Source organism: Rhinoderma darwinii (assembly GCF_050947455.1).
Source record: "Rhinoderma darwinii isolate aRhiDar2 chromosome 3 unlocalized genomic scaffold, aRhiDar2.hap1 SUPER_3_unloc_13, whole genome shotgun sequence".
In the NCBI taxonomy this organism is placed as follows: domain Eukaryota; kingdom Metazoa; phylum Chordata; class Amphibia; order Anura; family Rhinodermatidae; genus Rhinoderma; species Rhinoderma darwinii.
In genome coordinates this window covers 831,478-853,190 of record NW_027461738.1, presented here as the reverse complement: position 1 = coordinate 853,190, position 21,713 = coordinate 831,478, and the positions used below count along the sequence as shown (strand labels likewise).

The 21,713-nt window shown below is 38.1% G+C and overlaps 24 non-coding genes across 24 annotated transcripts; 11 read left to right on the top strand and 13 right to left on the bottom strand.

Moving 5' to 3' along the window:
• Positions 1-82: 82 nt before the first annotated feature.
• Positions 83-156, bottom strand: TRNAT-AGU (transfer RNA threonine (anticodon AGU)). The gene has a single exon. It is a non-coding gene; the product is annotated as a tRNA-Thr (tRNA).
• Positions 157-1,643: 1,487 nt separating this feature from the next.
• Positions 1,644-1,717, bottom strand: TRNAT-AGU (transfer RNA threonine (anticodon AGU)). Its single transcript has one exon. It is a non-coding gene; the product is annotated as a tRNA-Thr (tRNA).
• A 123-nt stretch (positions 1,718-1,840) lies between these two features.
• On the top strand, positions 1,841-1,922 carry TRNAS-UGA (transfer RNA serine (anticodon UGA)). The gene has a single exon. It is a non-coding gene; the product is annotated as a tRNA-Ser (tRNA).
• A 1,282-nt stretch (positions 1,923-3,204) lies between these two features.
• Positions 3,205-3,278, bottom strand: TRNAT-AGU (transfer RNA threonine (anticodon AGU)). Its single transcript has one exon. It is a non-coding gene; the product is annotated as a tRNA-Thr (tRNA).
• Positions 3,279-3,401: 123 nt separating this feature from the next.
• TRNAS-UGA (transfer RNA serine (anticodon UGA)) lies at positions 3,402-3,483 on the top strand. Its single transcript has one exon. It is a non-coding gene; the product is annotated as a tRNA-Ser (tRNA).
• Positions 3,484-4,764: 1,281 nt separating this feature from the next.
• On the bottom strand, positions 4,765-4,838 carry TRNAT-AGU (transfer RNA threonine (anticodon AGU)). Its single transcript has one exon. It is a non-coding gene; the product is annotated as a tRNA-Thr (tRNA).
• A 123-nt stretch (positions 4,839-4,961) lies between these two features.
• On the top strand, positions 4,962-5,043 carry TRNAS-UGA (transfer RNA serine (anticodon UGA)). Its single transcript has one exon. It is a non-coding gene; the product is annotated as a tRNA-Ser (tRNA).
• A 1,282-nt stretch (positions 5,044-6,325) lies between these two features.
• TRNAT-AGU (transfer RNA threonine (anticodon AGU)) lies at positions 6,326-6,399 on the bottom strand. The gene has a single exon. It is a non-coding gene; the product is annotated as a tRNA-Thr (tRNA).
• A 123-nt stretch (positions 6,400-6,522) lies between these two features.
• On the top strand, positions 6,523-6,604 carry TRNAS-UGA (transfer RNA serine (anticodon UGA)). Its single transcript has one exon. It is a non-coding gene; the product is annotated as a tRNA-Ser (tRNA).
• A 1,281-nt stretch (positions 6,605-7,885) lies between these two features.
• TRNAT-AGU (transfer RNA threonine (anticodon AGU)) lies at positions 7,886-7,959 on the bottom strand. Its single transcript has one exon. It is a non-coding gene; the product is annotated as a tRNA-Thr (tRNA).
• Positions 7,960-8,082: 123 nt separating this feature from the next.
• TRNAS-UGA (transfer RNA serine (anticodon UGA)) lies at positions 8,083-8,164 on the top strand. Its single transcript has one exon. It is a non-coding gene; the product is annotated as a tRNA-Ser (tRNA).
• A 1,281-nt stretch (positions 8,165-9,445) lies between these two features.
• On the bottom strand, positions 9,446-9,519 carry TRNAT-AGU (transfer RNA threonine (anticodon AGU)). Its single transcript has one exon. It is a non-coding gene; the product is annotated as a tRNA-Thr (tRNA).
• Positions 9,520-9,642: 123 nt separating this feature from the next.
• TRNAS-UGA (transfer RNA serine (anticodon UGA)) lies at positions 9,643-9,724 on the top strand. Its single transcript has one exon. It is a non-coding gene; the product is annotated as a tRNA-Ser (tRNA).
• Positions 9,725-11,003: 1,279 nt separating this feature from the next.
• TRNAT-AGU (transfer RNA threonine (anticodon AGU)) lies at positions 11,004-11,077 on the bottom strand. Its single transcript has one exon. It is a non-coding gene; the product is annotated as a tRNA-Thr (tRNA).
• A 123-nt stretch (positions 11,078-11,200) lies between these two features.
• On the top strand, positions 11,201-11,282 carry TRNAS-UGA (transfer RNA serine (anticodon UGA)). The gene has a single exon. It is a non-coding gene; the product is annotated as a tRNA-Ser (tRNA).
• Positions 11,283-12,564: 1,282 nt separating this feature from the next.
• Positions 12,565-12,638, bottom strand: TRNAT-AGU (transfer RNA threonine (anticodon AGU)). Its single transcript has one exon. It is a non-coding gene; the product is annotated as a tRNA-Thr (tRNA).
• Positions 12,639-12,761: 123 nt separating this feature from the next.
• On the top strand, positions 12,762-12,843 carry TRNAS-UGA (transfer RNA serine (anticodon UGA)). The gene has a single exon. It is a non-coding gene; the product is annotated as a tRNA-Ser (tRNA).
• Positions 12,844-14,124: 1,281 nt separating this feature from the next.
• On the bottom strand, positions 14,125-14,198 carry TRNAT-AGU (transfer RNA threonine (anticodon AGU)). The gene has a single exon. It is a non-coding gene; the product is annotated as a tRNA-Thr (tRNA).
• A 123-nt stretch (positions 14,199-14,321) lies between these two features.
• On the top strand, positions 14,322-14,403 carry TRNAS-UGA (transfer RNA serine (anticodon UGA)). The gene has a single exon. It is a non-coding gene; the product is annotated as a tRNA-Ser (tRNA).
• Positions 14,404-15,684: 1,281 nt separating this feature from the next.
• On the bottom strand, positions 15,685-15,758 carry TRNAT-AGU (transfer RNA threonine (anticodon AGU)). The gene has a single exon. It is a non-coding gene; the product is annotated as a tRNA-Thr (tRNA).
• Positions 15,759-15,881: 123 nt separating this feature from the next.
• TRNAS-UGA (transfer RNA serine (anticodon UGA)) lies at positions 15,882-15,963 on the top strand. The gene has a single exon. It is a non-coding gene; the product is annotated as a tRNA-Ser (tRNA).
• A 1,478-nt stretch (positions 15,964-17,441) lies between these two features.
• TRNAS-UGA (transfer RNA serine (anticodon UGA)) lies at positions 17,442-17,523 on the top strand. Its single transcript has one exon. It is a non-coding gene; the product is annotated as a tRNA-Ser (tRNA).
• A 1,280-nt stretch (positions 17,524-18,803) lies between these two features.
• TRNAT-AGU (transfer RNA threonine (anticodon AGU)) lies at positions 18,804-18,877 on the bottom strand. Its single transcript has one exon. It is a non-coding gene; the product is annotated as a tRNA-Thr (tRNA).
• Positions 18,878-20,362: 1,485 nt separating this feature from the next.
• Positions 20,363-20,436, bottom strand: TRNAT-AGU (transfer RNA threonine (anticodon AGU)). Its single transcript has one exon. It is a non-coding gene; the product is annotated as a tRNA-Thr (tRNA).
• Positions 20,437-21,713: the final 1,277 nt, after the last annotated feature.

The window sequence follows — 21,713 nt, the reverse complement described above, 5'->3', positions numbered from 1 at the left end:
ATAAAGAATTTGATTCATCATATACTTTAGTTATGTAAGCTTAAATAATAAACAAGTGAATAAACTAAAGCAACAAATAGCAAGGCACTGCTGAGATTTGAACTCAGGATCTCCTGTTTACTAGACAGGCGCTTTAACCAACTAAGCCACAGCACCAAAGCACTTTTCTTCTCATGGTGTCCTACCACACAGCTCAGTTCAGAGCAAAAGACTGATCTCATATTTTTGGCTAGCCCCTTAGGTGTAGTTGCCAGAAGTCTTAACAGTCAGGGTACATAAGTTGTGATGGCTGAGTGGTTAAGGTGTTGGATTTGAAATCCAATGGGGTCCCCCTGCACAGGTTCAAGTCCTGTTCACAACGTTCTATTTTAAGAAGAGAACTTCCAGAAACATATTAAAGTTTGTCACCTATAGAAAGAGTTATTTTAATTCCATCCTCTTTATCACTGATTAATTACATTAATAATAGTGGTTCCAGCTGTGCCCCTGGCTTACAACTCTGAAAAGCGAGCAATATTTAGAGTATAAATCACTATAACTACAGCATCCCATTTGTCCAGACTTTTATTTTCCTCTTGATAAAAACAAATCAGGTTGGTTGGACAACTTCTGTCCTTAGTAAATCTCTGCTTGCTGTCAATTATAATACTATTTTCTGTCACATACTCCTGTATATAGTCCCTTAAATGGACTCTGTCACCAGTTTATCAATTCCCAATTTCCTAACTAGCCTAATAGGCGCTATGATGCTGATAACTACAGTGTGATTTGTTGTTTTTTTTTAAAAAAACGTTTATTTGCAAAGTTATGAGCATTTATTTATATATACTAATGTAGCTCTAATAGCCAAATAGGAGATGACTCCTTTTTACTCTGGGCAGCTAATGTTTTCTGTATGACGCTGTCCAATCAGCATACAACTTCTCCCCCTTCCCTGTCCAGCAACACAGTGTGATCATATAGTACACTGCGTCCATTCCCGACTGTGTTTTCAACAGGTGATATCTTCGGTTCTGTCACAGCTAGAACTGTGATTTTGGTGTCATATGAAAGAGTAGAATCCAGTCTTTCAAATGCCACCAAATCTGCTTTTTTAGGTGTCCCACAGCCCGAGATATGGCTGTTTGAATTGATCCTCCTTCCCTGTAGCTTGAGTTTCACAATGTGTGTGAAGCAACTTCATGCTGATAGGACAGCATCAGATGCTGAGAGTCAGCTCCACCTCAGGAGAATTGCTGCTGTTACCTCCCAGATGTCTAATAAAGGCTAAATTACATATTTAGAAAATGCTCATAATTTTGCAAATAATAAACATTTTTTTTACTACAAATCACCCTGTAGTTATCAGCAGCAAAGCACCTATTAGACTAGTTAGGAGTTAGGGACCTGATAAACTGGTAACAGAGTCCCTTTAAGAGCTCTTCAAAAGTTTTTCCCACAATGGATGTTAAGCTTACTGGTCTATAATTACTTTGTATTGAACTTACTACTTATAGAAAACTCAATGACATTCATGGGGTCTCTGTCACCAATGAAAAACCCGATAGATTTTTAATTGCCTATAAAGAATTTGATTCATCATAAACTTTAGTTATGTAAGCTTAAATAATAAACAAGTGAATAACCTAAAGCAACAAATAGCAAGGCACTGCTGAGATTTGAACTCAGGATCTCCTGTTTACTAGACAGGCGCTTTAACCAACTAAGCCACAGCACCAAAGCACTTTTCTTCTCATGGTGTCCTACCACACAGCTCAGTTCAGAGCAAAAGACTGATCTCATATTTTAGGCTAGCCCCTTAGGTGTAGTTGCCAGAAGTCTTAACAGTCAGGGTACGTAAGTTGTGATGGCCGAGTGGTTAAGGCGTTGGATTTGAAATCCAATGGGGTCCCCCTGCACAGGTTCAAGTCCTGTTCACAACGTTCTCTTTTAAGAAGAGAACTTCCAGAAACATATTAAAGTTTGTCACCTATAGAAAGAGTTATTTTAATTCCATCCTCTTTATCACTGATTAATTACATTAATAATAGTGGTTCCAGCTGTGCCCCTGGCTTACAACTCTGAAAAGCGAGCAATATTTAGAGTATAAATCACTATAACTACAGCATCCCATTTGTCCAGACTTTTATTTTCCTCCTGATAAAAACAAATCAGGTTGGTTGGACAACTTCTGTCCTTAGTAAATCTCTGCTTGCTGTCAATTATAATACTATTTTCTGTCACATACTCCTGTATATAGTCCCTTAAATGGACTCTGTCACCAGTTTATCAATTCCCAATTTCCTAACTAGCCTAATAGGCGCTATGATGCTGATAACTACAGTGTGATTTGTTGTTTTTTTTTAAAAAAACGTTTATTTGCAAAGTTATGAGCATTTATTTATATATACTAATGTAGCTCTAATAGCCAAATAGGAGATGACTCCTTTTTACTCTGGGCAGCTAATGTTTTCTGTATGACGCTGTCCAATCAGCATACAACTTCTCCCCCTTCCCTGTCCAGCAACACAGTGTGATCATATAGTACACTGCGTCCATTCCCGACTGTGTTTTCAACAGGTGATATCTTCGGTTCTGTCACAGCTAGAACTGTGATTTTGGTGTCATATGAAAGAGTAGAATCCAGTCTTTCAAATGCCACCAAATCTGCTTTTTTAGGTGTCCCACAGCCCGAGATATGGCTGTTTGAATTGATCCTCCTTCCCTGTAGCTTGAGTTTCACAATGTGTGTGAAGCAACTTCATGCTGATAGGACAGCATCAGATGCTGAGAGTCAGCTCCACCTCAGGAGAATTGCTGCTGTTACCTCCCAGATGTCTAATAAAGGCTAAATTACATATTTAGAAAATGCTCATAATTTTGCAAATAATAAACATTTTTTTTACTACAAATCACCCTGTAGTTATCAGCAGCAAAGCACCTATTAGACTAGTTAGGAGTTAGGGACCTGATAAACTGGTAACAGAGTCCCTTTAAGAGCTCTTCAAAAGTTTTTCCCACAATGGATGTTAAGCTTACTGGTCTATAATTACTTTGTATTGAACTTACTACTTATAGAAAACTCAATGACATTCATGGGGTCTCTGTCACCAATGAAAAACCCGATAGATTTTTAATTGCCTATAAAGAATTTGATTCATCATAAACTTTAGTTATGTAAGCTTAAATAATAAACAAGTGAATAACCTAAAGCAACAAATAGCAAGGCACTGCTGAGATTTGAACTCAGGATCTCCTGTTTACTAGACAGGCGCTTTAACCAACTAAGCCACAGCACCAAAGCACTTTTCTTCTCATGGTGTCCTACCACACAGCTCAGTTCAGAGCAAAAGACTGATCTCATATTTTAGGCTAGCCCCTTAGGTGTAGTTGCCAGAAGTCTTAACAGTCAGGGTACGTAAGTTGTGATGGCCGAGTGGTTAAGGCGTTGGATTTGAAATCCAATGGGGTCCCCCTGCACAGGTTCAAGTCCTGTTCACAACGTTCTCTTTTAAGAAGAGAACTTCCAGAAACATATTAAAGTTTGTCACCTATAGAAAGAGTTATTTTAATTCCATCCTCTTTATCACTGATTAATTACATTAATAATAGTGGTTCCAGCTGTGCCCCTGGCTTACAACTCTGAAAAGCGAGCAATATTTAGAGTATAAATCACTATAACTACAGCATCCCATTTGTCCAGACTTTTATTTTCCTCCTGATAAAAACAAATCAGGTTGGTTGGACAACTTCTGTCCTTAGTAAATCTCTGCTTGCTGTCAATTATAATACTATTTTCTGTCACATACTCCTGTATATAGTCCCTTAAATGGACTCTGTCACCAGTTTATCAATTCCCAATTTCCTAACTAGCCTAATAGGCGCTATGATGCTGATAACTACAGTGTGATTTGTTGTTTTTTTTAAAAAAACGTTTATTTGCAAAGTTATGAGCATTTATTTATATATACTAATGTAGCTCTAATAGCCAAATAGGAGATGACTCCTTTTTACTCTGGGCAGCTAATGTTTTCTGTATGACGCTGTCCAATCAGCATACAACTTCTCCCCCTTCCCTGTCCAGCAACACAGTGTGATCATATAGTACACTGCGTCCATTCCCGACTGTGTTTTCAACAGGTGATATCTTCGGTTCTGTCACAGCTAGAACTGTGATTTTGGTGTCATATGAAAGAGTAGAATCCAGTCTTTCAAATGCCACCAAATCTGCTTTTTTAGGTGTCCCACAGCCCGAGATATGGCTGTTTGAATTGATCCTCCTTCCCTGTAGCTTGAGTTTCACAATGTGTGTGAAGCAACTTCATGCTGATAGGACAGCATCAGATGCTGAGAGTCAGCTCCACCTCAGGAGAATTGCTGCTGTTACCTCCCAGATGTCTAATAAAGGCTAAATTACATATTTAGAAAATGCTCATAATTTTGCAAATAATAAACATTTTTTTTACTACAAATCACCCTGTAGTTATCAGCAGCAAAGCACCAATTAGACTAGTTAGGAGTTAGGGACCTGATAAACTGGTAACAGAGTCCCTTTAAGAGCTCTTCAAAAGTTTTTCCCACAATGGATGTTAAGCTTACTGGTCTATAATTACTTTGTATTGAACTTACTACTTATAGAAAACTCAATGACATTCATGGGGTCTCTGTCACCAATGAAAAACCTGATAGATTTTTAATTGCCTATAAAGAATTTGATTCATCATATACTTTAGTTATGTAAGCTTAAATAATAAACAAGTGAATAAACTAAAGCAACAAATAGCAAGGCACTGCTGAGATTTGAACTCAGGATCTCCTGTTTACTAGACAGGCGCTTTAACCAACTAAGCCACAGCACCAAAGCACTTTTCTTCTCATGGTGTCCTACCACACAGCTCAGTTCAGAGCAAAAGACTGATCTCATATTTTTGGCTAGCCCCTTAGGTGTAGTTGCCAGAAGTCTTAACAGTCAGGGTACATAAGTTGTGATGGCTGAGTGGTTAAGGCGTTGGATTTGAAATCCAATGGGGTCCCCCTGCACAGGTTCAAGTCCTGTTCACAACGTTCTATTTTAAGAAGAGAACTTCCAGAAACATATTAAAGTTTGTCACCTATAGAAAGAGTTATTTTAATTCCATCCTCTTTATCACTGATTAATTACATTAATAATAGTGGTTCCAGCTGTGCCCCTGGCTTACAACTCTGAAAAGCGAGCAATATTTAGAGTAAAAAATCACTATAACTACAGCATCCCATTTGTCCAGACTTTTATTTTCCTCTTGATAAAAACAAATCAGGTTGGTTGGACAACTTCTGTCCTTAGTAAATCTCTGCTTGCTGTCAATTATAATACTATTTTCTGTCACATACTCCTGTATATAGTCCCTTAAATGGACTCTGTCACCAGTTTATCAATTCCCAATTTCCTAACTAGCCTAATAGGCGCTATGATGCTGATAACTACAGTGTGATTTGTTGTTTTTTTTAAAAAAACGTTTATTTGCAAAGTTATGAGCATTTATTTATATATACTAATGTAGCTCTAATAGCCAAATAGGAGATGACTCCTTTTTACTCTGGGCAGCTAATGTTTTCTGTATGACGCTGTCCAATCAGCATACAACTTCTCCCCCTTCCCTGTCCAGCAACACAGTGTGATCATATAGTACACTGCGTCCATTCCCGACTGTGTTTTCAACAGGTGATATCTTCGGTTCTGTCACAGCTAGAACTGTGATTTTGGTGTCATATGAAAGAGTAGAATCCAGTCTTTCAAATGCCACCAAATCTGCTTTTTTAGGTGGCCCACAGCCCGAGATATGGCTGTTTGAATTGATCCTCCTTCCCTGTAGCTTGAGTTTCACAATGTGTGTGAAGCAACTTCATGCTGATAGGACAGCATCAGATGCTGAGAGTCAGCTCCACCTCAGGAGAATTGCTGCTGTTACCTCCCAGATGTCTAATAAAGGCTAAATTACATATTTAGAAAATGCTCATAATTTTGCAAATAATAAACATTTTTTTTACTACAAATCACCCTGTAGTTATCAGCAGCAAAGCACCTATTAGACTAGTTAGGAGTTAGGGACCTGATAAACTGGTAACAGAGTCCCTTTAAGAGCTCTTCAAAAGTTTTTCCCACAATGGATGTTAAGCTTACTGGTCTATAATTACTTTGTATTGAACTTGCTACTTATAGAAAACTCAATGACATTCATGGGGTCTCTGTCACCAATGAAAAACCCGATAGATTTTTAATTGCCTATAAAGAATTTGATTCATCATAAACTTTAGTTATGTAAACTTAAATAATAAACAAGTGAATAACCTAAAGCAACAAATAGCAAGGCACTGCTGAGATTTGAACTCAGGATCTCCTGTTTACTAGACAGGCGCTTTAACCAACTAAGCCACAGCACCAAAGCACTTTTCTTCTCATGGTGTCCTACCACACAGCTCAGTTCAGAGCAAAAGACTGATCTCATATTTTAGGCTAGCCCCTTAGGTGTAGTTGCCAGAAGTCTTAACAGTCAGGGTGCGTAAGTTGTGATGGCTGAGTGGTTAAGGCGTTGGATTTGAAATCCAATGGGGTCCCCCTGCACAGGTTCAAGTCCTGTTCACAACGTTCTATTTTAAGAAGAGAACTTCCAGAAACATATTAAAGTTTGTCACCTATAGAAAGAGTTATTTTAATTCCATCCTCTTTATCACTGATTAATTACATTAATAATAGTGGTTCCAGCTGTGCCCCTGGCTTACAACTCTGAAAAGCGAGCAATATTTAGAGTATAAATCACTATAACTACAGCATCCCATTTGTCCAGACTTTTATTTTCCTCTTGATAAAAACAAATCAGGTTGGTTGGACAACTTCTGTCCTTAGTAAATCTCTGCTTGCTGTCAATTATAATACTATTTTCTGTCACATACTCCTGTATATAGTCCCTTAAATGGACTCTGTCACCAGTTTATCAATTCCCAATTTCCTAACTAGCCTAATAGGCGCTATGATGCTGATAACTACAGTGTGATTTGTTTGTTTTTTTTAAAAAACGTTTATTTGCAAAGTTATGAGCATTTATTTATATATACTAATGTAGCTCTAATAGCCAAATAGGAGATGACTCCTTTTTACTCTGGGCAGCTAATGTTTTCTGTATGACGCTGTCCAATCAGCATACAACTTCTCCCCCTTCCCTGTCCAGCAACACAGTGTGATCATATAGTACACTGCGTCCATTCCCGACTGTGTTTTCAACAGGTGATATCTTCGGTTCTGTCACAGCTAGAACTGTGATTTTGGTGTCATATGAAAGAGTAGAATCCAGTCTTTCAAATGCCACCAAATCTGCTTTTTTAGGTGGCCCACAGCCCGAGATATGGCTGTTTGAATTGATCCTCCTTCCCTGTAGCTTGAGTTTCACAATGTGTGTGAAGCAACTTCATGCTGATAGGACAGCATCAGATGCTGAGAGTCAGCTCCACCTCAGGAGAATTGCTGCTGTTACCTCCCAGATGTCTAATAAAGGCTAAATTACATATTTAGAAAATGCTCATAATTTTGCAAATAATAAACATTTTTTTTACTACAAATCACCCTGTAGTTATCAGCAGCAAAGCACCTATTAGACTAGTTAGGAGTTAGGGACCTGATAAACTGGTAACAGAGTCCCTTTAAGAGCTCTTCAAAAGTTTTTCCCACAATGGATGTTAAGCTTACTGGTCTATAATTACTTTGTATTGAACTTGCTACTTATAGAAAACTCAATGACATTCATGGGGTCTCTGTCACCAATGAAAAACCCGATAGATTTTTAATTGCCTATAAAGAATTTGATTCATCATAAACTTTAGTTATGTAAGCTTAAATAATAAACAAGTGAATAACCTAAAGCAACAAATAGCAAGGCACTGCTGAGATTTGAACTCAGGATCTCCTGTTTACTAGACAGGCGCTTTAACCAACTAAGCCACAGCACCAAAGCACTTTTCTTCTCATGGTGTCCTACCACACAGCTCAGTTCAGAGCAAAAGACTGATCTCATATTTTAGGCTAGCCCCTTAGGTGTAGTTGCCAGAAGTCTTAACAGTCAGGGTACGTAAGTTGTGATGGCCGAGTGGTTAAGGCGTTGGATTTGAAATCCAATGGGGTCCCCCTGCACAGGTTCAAGTCCTGTTCACAACGTTCTCTTTTAAGAAGAGAACTTCCAGAAACATATTAAAGTTTGTCACCTATAGAAAGAGTTATTTTAATTCCATCCTCTTTATCACTGATTAATTACATTAATAATAGTGGTTCCAGCTGTGCCCCTGGCTTACAACTCTGAAAAGCGAGCAATATTTAGAGTATAAATCACTATAACTACAGCATCCCATTTGTCCAGACTTTTATTTTCCTCCTGATAAAAACAAATCAGGTTGGTTGGACAACTTCTGTCCTTAGTAAATCTCTGCTTGCTGTCAATTATAATACTATTTTCTGTCACATACTCCTGTATATAGTCCCTTAAATGGACTCTGTCACCAGTTTATCAATTCCCAATTTCCTAACTAGCCTAATAGGCGCTATGATGCTGATAACTACAGTGTGATTTGTTGTTTTTTTTAAAAAAACGTTTATTTGCAAAGTTATGAGCATTTATTTATATATACTAATGTAGCTCTAATAGCCAAATAGGAGATGACTCCTTTTTACTCTGGGCAGCTAATGTTTTCTGTATGACGCTGTCCAATCAGCATACAACTTCTCCCCCTTCCCTGTCCAGCAACACAGTGTGATCATATAGTACACTGCGTCCATTCCCGACTGTGTTTTCAACAGGTGATATCTTCGGTTCTGTCACAGCTAGAACTGTGATTTTGGTGTCATATGAAAGAGTAGAATCCAGTCTTTCAAATGCCACCAAATCTGCTTTTTTAGGTGTCCCACAGCCCGAGATATGGCTGTTTGAATTGATCCTCCTTCCCTGTAGCTTGAGTTTCACAATGTGTGTGAAGCAACTTCATGCTGATAGGACAGCATCAGATGCTGAGAGTCAGCTCCACCTCAGGAGAATTGCTGCTGTTACCTCCCAGATGTCTAATAAAGGCTAAATTACATATTTAGAAAATGCTCATAATTTTGCAAATAATAAACATTTTTTTTACTACAAATCACCCTGTAGTTATCAGCAGCAAAGCACCAATTAGACTAGTTAGGAGTTAGGGACCTGATAAACTGGTAACAGAGTCCCTTTAAGAGCTCTTCAAAAGTTTTTCCCACAATGGATGTTAAGCTTACTGGTCTATAATTACTTTGTATTGAACTTACTACTTATAGAAAACTCAATGACATTCATGGGGTCTCTGTCACCAATGAAAAACCTGATAGATTTTTAATTGCCTATAAAGAATTTGATTCATCATATACTTTAGTTATGTAAGCTTAAATAATAAACAAGTGAATAAACTAAAGCAACAAATAGCAAGGCACTGCTGAGATTTGAACTCAGGATCTCCTGTTTACTAGACAGGCGCTTTAACCAACTAAGCCACAGCACCAAAGCACTTTTCTTCTCATGGTGTCCTACCACACAGCTCAGTTCAGAGCAAAAGACTGATCTCATATTTTTGGCTAGCCCCTTAGGTGTAGTTGCCAGAAGTCTTAACAGTCAGGGTACATAAGTTGTGATGGCTGAGTGGTTAAGGCGTTGGATTTGAAATCCAATGGGGTCCCCCTGCACAGGTTCAAGTCCTGTTCACAACGTTCTATTTTAAGAAGAGAACTTCCAGAAACATATTAAAGTTTGTCACCTATAGAAAGAGTTATTTTAATTCCATCCTCTTTATCACTGATTAATTACATTAATAATAGTGGTTCCAGCTGTGCCCCTGGCTTACAACTCTGAAAAGCGAGCAATATTTAGAGTAAAAAATCACTATAACTACAGCATCCCATTTGTCCAGACTTTTATTTTCCTCTTGATAAAAACAAATCAGGTTGGTTGGACAACTTCTGTCCTTAGTAAATCTCTGCTTGCTGTCAATTATAATACTATTTTCTGTCACATACTCCTGTATATAGTCCCTTAAATGGACTCTGTCACCAGTTTATCAATTCCCAATTTCCTAACTAGCCTAATAGGCGCTATGATGCTGATAACTACAGTGTGATTTGTTGTTTTTTTTAAAAAAACGTTTATTTGCAAAGTTATGAGCATTTATTTATATATACTAATGTAGCTCTAATAGCCAAATAGGAGATGACTCCTTTTTACTCTGGGCAGCTAATGTTTTCTGTATGACGCTGTCCAATCAGCATACAACTTCTCCCCCTTCCCTGTCCAGCAACACAGTGTGATCATATAGTACACTGCGTCCATTCCCGACTGTGTTTTCAACAGGTGATATCTTCGGTTCTGTCACAGCTAGAACTGTGATTTTGGTGTCATATGAAAGAGTAGAATCCAGTCTTTCAAATGCCACCAAATCTTTTTTAGGTGGCCCACAGCCCGAGATATGGCTGTTTGAATTGATCCCCCTTCCCTGTAGCTTGAGTTTCACAATGTGTGTGAAGCAGCTTCATGCTGATAGGACAGCATCAGATGCTGAGAGTCAGCTCCACCTCAGGAGAATTGCTGCTGTTACCTCCCAGATGTCTAATAAAGGCTAAATTACATATTTAGAAAATGCTCATAATTTTGCAAATAATAAACATTTTTTTTACTACAAATCACCCTGTAGTTATCAGCAGCAAAGCACCAATTAGACTAGTTAGGAGTTAGGGACCTGATAAACTGGTAACAGAGTCCCTTTAAGAGCTCTTCAAAAGTTTTTCCCACAATGGATGTTAAGCTTACTGGTCTATAATTACTTTGTATTGAACTTACTACTTATAGAAAACTCAATGACATTCATGGGGTCTCTGTCACCAATGAAAAACCCGATAGATTTTTAATTGCCTATAAAGAATTTGATTCATCATAAACTTTAGTTATGTAAACTTAAATAATAAACAAGTGAATAAACTAAAGCAACAAATAGCAAGGCACTGCTGAGATTTGAACTCAGGATCTCCTGTTTACTAGACAGGCGCTTTAACCAACTAAGCCACAGCACCAAAGCACTTTTCTTCTCATGGTGTCCTACCACACAGCTCAGTTCAGAGCAAAAGACTGATCTCATATTTTTGGCTAGCCCCTTAGGTGTAGTTGCCAGAAGTCTTAACAGTCAGGGTACATAAGTTGTGATGGCTGAGTGGTTAAGGCGTTGGATTTGAAATCCAATGGGGTCCCCCTGCACAGGTTCAAGTCCTGTTCACAACGTTCTATTTTAAGAAGAGAACTTCCAGAAACATATTAAAGTTTGTCACCTATAGAAAGAGTTATTTTAATTCCATCCTCTTTATCACTGATTAATTACATTAATAATAGTGGTTCCAGCTGTGCCCCTGGCTTACAACTCTGAAAAGCGAGCAATATTTAGAGTAAAAAATCACTATAACTACAGCATCCCATTTGTCCAGACTTTTATTTTCCTCTTGATAAAAACAAATCAGGTTGGTTGGACAACTTCTGTCCTTAGTAAATCTCTGCTTGCTGTCAATTATAATACTATTTTCTGTCACATACTCCTGTATATAGTCCCTTAAATGGACTCTGTCACCAGTTTATCAATTCCCAATTTCCTAACTAGCCTAATAGGCGCTATGATGCTGATAACTACAGTGTGATTTGTTGTTTTTTTTAAAAAAACGTTTATTTGCAAAGTTATGAGCATTTATTTATATATACTAATGTAGCTCTAATAGCCAAATAGGAGATGACTCCTTTTTACTCTGGGCAGCTAATGTTTTCTGTATGACGCTGTCCAATCAGCATACAACTTCTCCCCCTTCCCTGTCCAGCAACACAGTGTGATCATATAGTACACTGCGTCCATTCCCGACTGTGTTTTCAACAGGTGATATCTTCGGTTCTGTCACAGCTAGAACTGTGATTTTGGTGTCATATGAAAGAGTAGAATCCAGTCTTTCAAATGCCACCAAATCTGCTTTTTTAGGTGGCCCACAGCCCGAGATATGGCTGTTTGAATTGATCCTCCTTCCCTGTAGCTTGAGTTTCACAATGTGTGTGAAGCAACTTCATGCTGATAGGACAGCATCAGATGCTGAGAGTCAGCTCCACCTCAGGAGAATTGCTGCTGTTACCTCCCAGATGTCTAATAAAGGCTAAATTACATATTTAGAAAATGCTCATAATTTTGCAAATAATAAACATTTTTTTTACTACAAATCACCCTGTAGTTATCAGCAGCAAAGCACCTATTAGACTAGTTAGGAGTTAGGGACCTGATAAACTGGTAACAGAGTCCCTTTAAGAGCTCTTCAAAAGTTTTTCCCACAATGGATGTTAAGCTTACTGGTCTATAATTACTTTGTATTGAACTTGCTACTTATAGAAAACTCAATGACATTCATGGGGTCTCTGTCACCAATGAAAAACCCGATAGATTTTTAATTGCCTATAAAGAATTTGATTCATCATAAACTTTAGTTATGTAAACTTAAATAATAAACAAGTGAATAACCTAAAGCAACAAATAGCAAGGCACTGCTGAGATTTGAACTCAGGATCTCCTGTTTACTAGACAGGCGCTTTAACCAACTAAGCCACAGCACCAAAGCACTTTTCTTCTCATGGTGTCCTACCACACAGCTCAGTTCAGAGCAAAAGACTGATCTCATATTTTAGGCTAGCCCCTTAGGTGTAGTTGCCAGAAGTCTTAACAGTCAGGGTGCGTAAGTTGTGATGGCTGAGTGGTTAAGGCGTTGGATTTGAAATCCAATGGGGTCCCCCTGCACAGGTTCAAGTCCTGTTCACAACGTTCTATTTTAAGAAGAGAACTTCCAGAAACATATTAAAGTTTGTCACCTATAGAAAGAGTTATTTTAATTCCATCCTCTTTATCACTGATTAATTACATTAATAATAGTGGTTCCAGCTGTGCCCCTGGCTTACAACTCTGAAAAGCGAGCAATATTTAGAGTATAAATCACTATAACTACAGCATCCCATTTGTCCAGACTTTTATTTTCCTCTTGATAAAAACAAATCAGGTTGGTTGGACAACTTCTGTCCTTAGTAAATCTCTGCTTGCTGTCAATTATAATACTATTTTCTGTCACATACTCCTGTATATAGTCCCTTAAATGGACTCTGTCACCAGTTTATCAATTCCCAATTTCCTAACTAGCCTAATAGGCGCTATGATGCTGATAACTACAGTGTGATTTGTTTGTTTTTTTTAAAAAACGTTTATTTGCAAAGTTATGAGCATTTATTTATATATACTAATGTAGCTCTAATAGCCAAATAGGAGATGACTCCTTTTTACTCTGGGCAGCTAATGTTTTCTGTATGACGCTGTCCAATCAGCATACAACTTCTCCCCCTTCCCTGTCCAGCAACACAGTGTGATCATATAGTACACTGCGTCCATTCCCGACTGTGTTTTCAACAGGTGATATCTTCGGTTCTGTCACAGCTAGAACTGTGATTTTGGTGTCATATGAAAGAGTAGAATCCAGTCTTTCAAATGCCACCAAATCTGCTTTTTTAGGTGGCCCACAGCCCGAGATATGGCTGTTTGAATTGATCCTCCTTCCCTGTAGCTTGAGTTTCACAATGTGTGTGAAGCAACTTCATGCTGATAGGACAGCATCAGATGCTGAGAGTCAGCTCCACCTCAGGAGAATTGCTGCTGTTACCTCCCAGATGTCTAATAAAGGCTAAATTACATATTTAGAAAATGCTCATAATTTTGCAAATAATAAACATTTTTTTTACTACAAATCACCCTGTAGTTATCAGCAGCAAAGCACCTATTAGACTAGTTAGGAGTTAGGGACCTGATAAACTGGTAACAGAGTCCCTTTAAGAGCTCTTCAAAAGTTTTTCCCACAATGGATGTTAAGCTTACTGGTCTATAATTACTTTGTATTGAACTTGCTACTTATAGAAAACTCAATGACATTCATGGGGTCTCTGTCACCAATGAAAAACCCGATAGATTTTTAATTGCCTATAAAGAATTTGATTCATCATAAACTTTAGTTATGTAAACTTAAATAATAAACAAGTGAATAACCTAAAGCAACAAATAGCAAGGCACTGCTGAGATTTGAACTCAGGATCTCCTGTTTACTAGACAGGCGCTTTAACCAACTAAGCCACAGCACCAAAGCACTTTTCTTCTCATGGTGTCCTACCACACAGCTCAGTTCAGAGCAAAAGACTGATCTCATATTTTAGGCTAGCCCCTTAGGTGTAGTTGCCAGAAGTCTTAACAGTCAGGGTGCGTAAGTTGTGATGGCTGAGTGGTTAAGGCGTTGGATTTGAAATCCAATGGGGTCCCCCTGCACAGGTTCAAGTCCTGTTCACAACGTTCTATTTTAAGAAGAGAACTTCCAGAAACATATTAAAGTTTGTCACCTATAGAAAGAGTTATTTTAATTCCATCCTCTTTATCACTGATTAATTACATTAATAATAGTGGTTCCAGCTGTGCCCCTGGCTTACAACTCTGAAAAGCGAGCAATATTTAGAGTATAAATCACTATAACTACAGCATCCCATTTGTCCAGACTTTTATTTTCCTCTTGATAAAAACAAATCAGGTTGGTTGGACAACTTCTGTCCTTAGTAAATCTCTGCTTGCTGTCAATTATAATACTATTTTCTGTCACATACTCCTGTATATAGTCCCTTAAATGGACTCTGTCACCAGTTTATCAATTCCCAATTTCCTAACTAGCCTAATAGGCGCTATGATGCTGATAACTACAGTGTGATTTGTTTGTTTTTTTTAAAAAACGTTTATTTGCAAAGTTATGAGCATTTATTTATATATACTAATGTAGCTCTAATAGCCAAATAGGAGATGACTCCTTTTTACTCTGGGCAGCTAATGTTTTCTGTATGACGCTGTCCAATCAGCATACAACTTCTCCCCCTTCCCTGTCCAGCAACACAGTGTGATCATATAGTACACTGCGTCCATTCCCGACTGTGTTTTCAACAGGTGATATCTTCGGTTCTGTCACAGCTAGAACTGTGATTTTGGTGTCATATGAAAGAGTAGAATCCAGTCTTTCAAATGCCACCAAATCTGCTTTTTTAGGTGGCCCACAGCCCGAGATATGGCTGTTTGAATTGATCCTCCTTCCCTGTAGCTTGAGTTTCACAATGTGTGTGAAGCAACTTCATGCTGATAGGACAGCATCAGATGCTGAGAGTCAGCTCCACCTCAGGAGAATTGCTGCTGTTACCTCCCAGATGTCTAATAAAGGCTAAATTACATATTTAGAAAATGCTCATAATTTTGCAAATAATAAACATTTTTTTTACTACAAATCACCCTGTAGTTATCAGCAGCAAAGCACCTATTAGACTAGTTAGGAGTTAGGGACCTGATAAACTGGTAACAGAGTCCCTTTAAGAGCTCTTCAAAAGTTTTTCCCACAATGGATGTTAAGCTTACTGGTCTATAATTACTTTGTATTGAACTTGCTACTTATAGAAAACTCAATGACATTCATGGGGTCTCTGTCACCAATGAAAAACCCGATAGATTTTTAATTGCCTATAAAGAATTTGATTCATCATAAACTTTAGTTATGTAAACTTAAATAATAAACAAGTGAATAACCTAAAGCAACAAATAGCAAGGCACTGCTGAGATTTGAACTCAGGATCTCCTGTTTACTAGACAGGCGCTTTAACCAACTAAGCCACAGCACCAAAGCACTTTTCTTCTAATGGTGTCCTACCACACAGCTCAGTTCAGAGCAAAAGACTGATCTCATATTTTAGGCTAGCCCCTTAGGTGTAGTTGCCAGAAGTCTTAACAGTCAGGGTGCGTAAGTTGTGATGGCTGAGTGGTTAAGGCGTTGGATTTGAAATCCAATGGGGTCCCCCTGCACAGGTTCAAGTCCTGTTCACAACGTTCTATTTTAAGAAGAGAACTTCCAGAAACATATTAAAGTTTGTCACCTATAGAAAGAGTTATTTTAATTCCATCCTCTTTATCACTGATTAATTACATTAATAATAGTGGTTCCAGCTGTGCCCCTGGCTTACAACTCTGAAAAGCGAGCAATATTTAGAGTATAAATCACTATAACTACAGCATCCCATTTGTCCAGACTTTTATTTTCCTCTTGATAAAAACAAATCAGGTTGGTTGGACAACTTCTGTCCTTAGTAAATCTCTGCTTGCTGTCAATTATAATACTATTTTCTGTCACATACTCCTGTATATAGTCCCTTAAATGGACTCTGTCACCAGTTTATCAATTCCCAATTTCCTAACTAGCCTAATAGGCGCTATGATGCTGATAACTACAGTGTGATTTGTTTGTTTTTTTTAAAAAACGTTTATTTGCAAAGTTATGAGCATTTATTTATATATACTAATGTAGCTCTAATAGCCAAATAGGAGATGACTCCTTTTTACTCTGGGCAGCTAATGTTTTCTGTATGACGCTGTCCAATCAGCATACAACTTCTCCCCCTTCCCTGTCCAGCAACACAGTGTGATCATATAGTACACTGCGTCCATTCCCGACTGTGTTTTCAACAGGTGATATCTTCGGTTCTGTCACAGCTAGAACTGTGATTTTGGTGTCATATGAAAGAGTAGAATCCAGTCTTTCAAATGCCACCAAATCTGCTTTTTTAGGTGGCCCACAGCCCGAGATATGGCTGTTTGAATTGATCCTCCTTCCCTGTAGCTTGAGTTTCACAATGTGTGTGAAGCAACTTCATGCTGATAGGACAGCATCAGATGCTGAGAGTCAGCTCCACCTCAGGAGAATTGCTGCTGTTACCTCCCAGATGTCTAATAAAGGCTAAATTACATATTTAGAAAATGCTCATAATTTTGCAAATAATAAACATTTTTTTTACTACAAATCACCCTGTAGTTATCAGCAGCAAAGCACCTATTAGACTAGTTAGGAGTTAGGGACCTGATAAACTGGTAACAGAGTCCCTTTAAGAGCTCTTCAAAAGTTTTTCCCACAATGGATGTTAAGCTTACTGGTCTATAATTACTTTGTATTGAACTTGCTACTTATAGAAAACTCAATGACATTCATGGGGTCTCTGTCACCAATGAAAAACCCGATAGATTTTTAATTGCCTATAAAGAATTTGATTCATCATAAACTTTAGTTATGTAAACTTAAATAATAAACAAGTGAATAACCTAAAGCAACAAATAGCAAGGCACTGCTGAGATTTGAACTCAGGATCTCCTGTTTACTAGACAGGCGCTTTAACCAACTAAGCCACGGCACCAAAGCACTTTTCTTCTCATGGTGTCCTACCACACAGCTCAGTTCAGAGCAAAAGACTGATCTCATATTTTAGGCTAGCCCCTTAGGTGTAGTTGCCAGAAGTCTTAACAGTCAGGGTGCGTAAGTTGTGATGGCTGAGTGGTTAAGGCGTTGGATTTGAAATCCAATGGGGTCCCCCTGCACAGGTTCAAGTCCTGTTCACAACGTTCTATTTTAAGAAGAGAACTTCCAGAAACATATTAAAGTTTGTCACCTATAGAAAGAGTTATTTTAATTCCATCCTCTTTATCACTGATTAATTACATTAATAATAGTGGTTCCAGCTGTGCCCCTGGCTTACAACTCTGAAAAGCGAGCAATATTTAGAGTATAAATCACTATAACTACAGCATCCCATTTGTCCAGACTTTTATTTTCCTCTTGATAAAAACAAATCAGGTTGGTTGGACAACTTCTGTCCTTAGTAAATCTCTGCTTGCTGTCAATTATAATACTATTTTCTGTCACATACTCCTGTATATAGTCCCTTAAATGGACTCTGTCACCAGTTTATCAATTCCCAATTTCCTAACTAGCCTAATAGGCGCTATGATGCTGATAACTACAGTGTGATTTGTTTGTTTTTTTTAAAAAACGTTTATTTGCAAAGTTATGAGCATTTATTTATATATACTAATGTAGCTCTAATAGCCAAATAGGAGATGACTCCTTTTTACTCTGGGCAGCTAATGTTTTCTGTATGACGCTGTCCAATCAGCATACAACTTCTCCCCCTTCCCTGTCCAGCAACACAGTGTGATCATATAGTACACTGCGTCCATTCCCGACTGTGTTTTCAACAGGTGATATCTTCGGTTCTGTCACAGCTAGAACTGTGATTTTGGTGTCATATGAAAGAGTAGAATCCAGTCTTTCAAATGCCACCAAATCTGTTTTTTTAGGTGGCCCACAGCCCGAGATATGGCTGTTTGAATTGATCCCCCTTCCCTGTAGCTTGAGTTTCACAATGTGTGTGAAGCAGCTTCATGCTGATAGGACAGCATCAGATGCTGAGAGTCAGCTCCACCTCAGGAGAATTGCTGCTGTTACCTCCCAGATGTCTAATAAAGGCTAAATTACATATTTAGAAAATGCTCATAACTTTGCAAATAATAAACATTTTTTTACTACAAATCACCCTGTAGTTATCAGCAGCAAAGCACCTATTAGACTAGTTAGGAGTTAGGGACCTGATAAACTGGTAACAGAGTCCCTTTAAGAGCTCTTCAAAAGTTTTTCCCACAATGGATGTTAAGCTTACTGGTCTATAATTACTTTGTATTGAACTTACTACTTATAGAAAACTCAATGACATTCATGGGGTCTCTGTCACCAATGAAAAACCCGATAGATTTTTAATCGCCTATAAATAATTTTATTCATCATATACTTTAGTTATGTAAACTTAAATAATAAACAAGTGAATAAACTAAAGCAACAAATAGCAAGGCACTGCTGAGATTTGAACTCAGGATCTCCTGTTTACTAGACAGGCGCTTTAACCAACTAAGCCACAGCACCAAAGCACTTTTCTTCTCGCGGTGTCCTACCACACAGCTCAGTTCAGAGCAAAAGACTGATTTCATATCTTTGGCTAGCCCCTTAGGTGTAGTTGCCAGAAGTCTTAACAGTCAGGGTACATAAGTTGTGATGGCCGAGTGGTTAAGGCGTTGGATTTGAAATCCAATGGGGTCTCCCTGCTCAGGTTCAAGTCCTGTTCACAACGTTCTATTTTAAGAAGAGAACTTCCAGAAACATATTAAAGTTTGTCACCTATAGAAAGAGTTATTTTAATTCCATCCTCTTTGTCACTGATTAATTACATTAATAATAGTGGTTCCAGCTGTGCCCCTGGCTTACAACTCTGAAAGCGAGCAATATTTAGAGTATAAATCACTATAACTACAGCATCCCATTTGTCCAGACTTTTATTTTTCTCTTGATAAATACAAATCAGGTTGGTTGGACAACTTCTGCCCTTAGTAAATCTCTGCTTGCTGTCAATTATAATACTATTTTCTGTCAAATACTCCTGTATATAGTCCCTTAAATGGACTCTGTCACCAGTTTATCAATTCCCAATTTCCTAACTAGCCTAATAGGCGCTATGATGCTGATAACTACAGTGTGATTTGTTGTTTTTTGTTTTAAAAACGTTTATTTGCAAAGTTATGAGCATTTATTTATATATACTAATGTAGCTCTAATAGCCAAATAGGAGATGACTCCTTTTTACTCTGGGCAGCTAATGTTTTCTGTATGACGCTGTACAATCAGCATACAACTTCTCCCCCTTCCCTGTCCAGCAACACAGTGTGATCATATAGTACACTGCGTCCATTCCCGACTGTGTTTTCAACAGGTGATATCTTCGGTTCTGTCACAGCTAGAACTGTGATTTTGGTGTCATATGAAAGAGTAGAATCCAGTCTTTCAAATGCCACCAAATCTGTTTTTTTAGGTGGCCCACAGCCCGAGATATGGCTGTTTGAATTGATCCCCCTTCCCTGTAGCTTGAGTTTCACAATGTGTGTGAAGCAGCTTCATGCTGATAGGACAGCATCAGATGCTGAGAGTCAGCTCCACCTCAGGAGAATTGCTGCTGTTACCTCCCAGATGTCTAATAAAGGCTAAATTACATATTTAGAAAATGCTCATAACTTTGCAAATAATAAACATTTTTTTACTACAAATCACCCTGTAGTTATCAGCAGCAAAGCACCTATTAGACTAGTTAGGAGTTAGGGACCTGATAAACTGGTAACAGAGTCCCTTTAAGAGCTCTTCAAAAGTTTTTCCCACAATGGATGTTAAGCTTACTGGTCTATAATTACTTTGTATTGAACTTACTACTTATAGAAAACTCAATGACATTCATGGGGTCTCTGTCACCAATGAAAAACCCGATAGATTTTTAATCGCCTATAAATAATTTTATTCATCATATACTTTAGTTATGTAAACTTAAATAATAAACAAGTGAATAAACTAAAGCAACAAATAGCAAGGCACTGCTGAGATTTGAACTCAGGATCTCCTGTTTACTAGACAGGCGCTTTAACCAACTAAGCCACAGCACCAAAGCACTTTTCTTCTCGCGGTGTCCTACCACACAGCTCAGTTCAGAGCAAAAGACTGATTTCATATCTTTGGCTAGCCCCTTAGGTGTAGTTGCCAGAAGTCTTAACAGTCAGGGTACATAAGTTGTGATGGCCGAGTGGTTAAGGCGTTGGATTTGAAATCCAATGGGGTCTCCCTGCTCAGGTTCAAGTCCTGTTCACAACGTTCTATTTTAAGAAGAGAACTTCCAGAAACATATTAAAGTTTGTCACCTATAGAAAGAGTTATTTTAATTCCATCCTCTTTGTCACTGATTAATTACATTAATAATAGTGGTTCCAGCTGTGCCCCTGGCTTACAACTCTGAAAAGCGAGCAATATTTAGAGTATAAATCACTATAACTACAGCATCCCATTTGTCCAGACTTTTATTTTTCTCTTGATAAATACAAATCAGGTTGGTTGGACAACTTCTGCCCTTAGTAAATCTCTGCTTGCTGTCAATTATAATACTATTTTCTGTCAAATACTCCTGTATATAGTCCCTTAAATGGACTCTGTCACCAGTTTATCAATTCCCAATTTCCTAACTAGCCTAATAGGCGCTATGATGCTGATAACTACAGTGTGATTTGTTGTTTTTTGTTTTAAAAACGTTTATTTGCAAAGTTATGAGCATTTATTTATATATACTAATGTAGCTCTAATAGCCAAATAGGAGATGACTCCTTTTTACTCTGGGCAGCTAATGTTTTCTGTATGACGCTGTACAATCAGCATACAACTTCTCCCCCTTCCCTGTCCAGCAACACAGTGTGATCATATAGTACACTGCGTCCATTCCCGACTGTGTTTTCAACAGGTGATATCTTCGGTTCTGTCACAGCTAGAACTGTGATTTTGGTGTCATATGAAAGAGTAGAATCCAGTCTTTCAAATGCCACCAAATCTGTTTTTTTAGGTGGCCCACAGCCCGAGATATGGCTGTTTGAATTGATCCCCCTTCCCTGTAGCTTGAGTTTCACAATGTGTGTGAAGCAGCTTCATGCTGATAGGACAGCATCAGATGCTGAGAGTCAGCTCCACCTCAGGAGAATTGCTGCTGTTACCTCCCAGATGTCTAATAAAGGCTAAATTACATATTTAGAAAATGCTCATAACTTTGCAAATAATAAACATTTTTTTACTACAAATCACCCTGTAGTTATCAGCAGCAAAGCACCTATTAGACTAGTTAGGAGTTAGGGACCTGATAAACTGGTAACAGAGTCCCTTTAAGAGCTCTTCAAAAGTTTTT